Source organism: Penaeus chinensis, chromosome 38 (genome assembly GCF_019202785.1).
Source record: "Penaeus chinensis breed Huanghai No. 1 chromosome 38, ASM1920278v2, whole genome shotgun sequence".
Classification (NCBI taxonomy): domain Eukaryota; kingdom Metazoa; phylum Arthropoda; class Malacostraca; order Decapoda; family Penaeidae; genus Penaeus; species Penaeus chinensis.
This window is the reverse complement of record NC_061856.1, coordinates 28,246,414-28,248,913: the sequence shown is the minus strand read 5'-3', so window position 1 is coordinate 28,248,913 and position 2,500 is coordinate 28,246,414. Positions and strand designations below refer to the sequence as shown.

Genomic DNA, 2,500 nt, shown 5'->3' with positions numbered 1-2,500 from the left:
ATGTGTTACGATCTTTATGGTACTGCGGTGGGTTGTCTCGCATTTGTGAGGAAAAGGTCTTAATCTACTCCAACCCCATACCCAGACGAACTTTTGCGACGAGTGCGTCGCAAAACGAACAAAGACAAAAAGGAGGCCATGCCATCCGTCCCTGCCAGGCGCCCGGGGCTAAAGCACATCTTACTTAAACACATGGACAAAGAGATCACATCACATTTACTACGATAAAACAATTTTATTTAAATAATTACTCCCGGGTGGCTTCTGAGAAACCCGGACTACTTCCACATTACAAGTAGTAAAAAAAAGACAAAAAAAAAAGACAAAAGCGCCACAGGCCTAGAACCGCCTCAAGGACAGCAGGCAGGTGAGCAAGCCGACGGAGACGGAGCGTACGAGCGTCGCCGATTTGTTGATCGGATGCTTTATTTCAGGCATCGAGACACCACCCAGGACTTATCAATCCTTCCCAACTGAACAACAATCCGTTACGTGATCCCATCAGGGTCATGAACTTTTAAAAGCCTCCAAGGTTGGAGAGAATACAGTTCAAGGGTGTATTTTCATCATCAGACAGGTTGTTGGGCGTTCCATGAACTTCAACGGTACAAGAGGCGTAGAAGAATTTGGAGAAAGAGAGAAAAAAAGAATACAGGAAATGGCTTCGAGAACTAGGATTCAAAACTGTGTCGAGTTTCAGACGCTCTCCTTTTCGGACACTTGGCATCTGTTTATCAAAAAAGTGATCCTTTGTTGACGGGAATAATAGGACTTCGAGCGAAGATTCATCAAACAAACCGCATCACCTCTCCTTCTTCAGGCGCTAAGTGCTGATTCACTCAGAAGAAAAGGCGACTAATAAAAACAACATACCTGACACTGTTAATGAGCGGGCCATGAAGGACTCGGCACCTAGAGCACAATGCAGGCTCCGGGGCGCGGATGCGGGATCTCATCTGCGTCCTCGCCTTCCTTTAATCGGGCTTTTTTGGTCGCTGGATTTGGTCGCTGGACCCCCTTCAGCCCCTGCCTACCCCCCTCGCCCTAGAGCACCAGGGCGACCGAGGGCGAGGAGGCGAGTCACACGTCGCGTAGTGTCCGTGACGGGGAGCCGATCCAGTGTCAGCCGCTCCTTCATTACCCCCGATAACCCTGGCCTTTCCAACACCTGCAGGCTTGCACGGCCGACCTTTACGGATCTCTTGATACCTTACCGGCCTTCCATTTCCCCCCCTCCCCCCATCCCTCCCTCATTCTGCCTGCTTCCTTCTCTTCCTACCCCCTCTCTCCTCCTCTCTTTCTCCCCCTCTCCTCTCCCCTACCCTCTTCCCCCCCTCCTCCCCCAAACCGCCCTGACCCGCTCCCCTCTGACCTTCTCTAAATAAGTCAACTAACACTCCCCATCGCTTCTGAACCTGTTCTCCCAAGCAAAGCATGGAGAAGAAAATACAAATAAAATGAAGGAAAAAAGAATCACCGTGCCTGTTAACCACCGCGGAAACGTGATGGGGAGGGGAGGGGACGGGAGATGGGGAGGAGGGGAAGGAAGGGGTGGGGATGGGACGGGAGGGGATAGGGTGGAGAAGGGTTGGGAAGGGGTGAGAAGGGGACGATGGGAGGGACGGGGGAGATGAAGGGTTCCGGTGCAAAGGGTTCGCTCCTTCGTTCGTTCGTCCGTCCGTCCGTCCGTCCGTCCGTCAGTCCGTCCGTCAGTCCCTCCTTCGTTCTCCCTCCCTCCCTCCTGCTTCCCTCCTCTCTAACCTCGTCCCGACCCTGAGGTGAACAGGTAGTGACGGCGTGCACACAAAACACTAGAACAGCCTTATTTTATACAATCGCTGCCTGCAACCTCTGTTTCTGCTTCGATCGGCATCTGTGTGTCATCACCGGCTGACTAGCGATTCTGTCGCAAGAACAACCCTTCAATAGACAACTGGAAGGGATCGAAAGTGCACATTTTTCTTCTTTTCAACTGATGCCCCCAGCTGTAGAACCATACAGGCTCCTAAACAGAATCTCTGTTCGGAACTACTGAAGAACAGCCATTAACAGGAAAAGGAACAACGAAAAAAAAGAACCATGTTCTTCCCCCCAAGTACCCTCCTCCCCTATGCTTGCCTCGACCACAAACGACCATGGAAAGCCATAGTTCTTTACTGTCATGACGAACAGTCCTGAATCTTAAATAAAGAAAAACAAAGAAAACAGACAGACGACATACTGAGACTATGACCTTTTTAAATATTTTACACGCTAGTGTGACGACTTCATTCCCGTTTCTAATAACAATGATTTAATCTAAAAAAATGTTTGACTTAGACCAAAGTATCTAATAATATGGTGAAGAACTCTTATCAAGGCTTGTACATTTCTTTCACTACTTATTATCAATAGGACGTGATCTTCAGGAAATTACAAATTACACGACGTAACAAAAGGAAAAATCACTAGTCAAGGTAAAGAAAGTTATATCAAAGAAAAACGTATGACAAACGATAAT

At 48.7% G+C, this 2,500-nt stretch overlaps 1 protein-coding gene across 5 annotated transcripts in view; it reads right to left on the bottom strand.

Moving 5' to 3' along the window:
• The window catches only part of LOC125045903 (hormone receptor 4-like), a 217,399-nt gene that overhangs the window by 86,818 nt on the left and 128,081 nt on the right, over window positions 1-2,500 (bottom strand). The gene's annotated exons all lie outside the window — the stretch shown is intronic.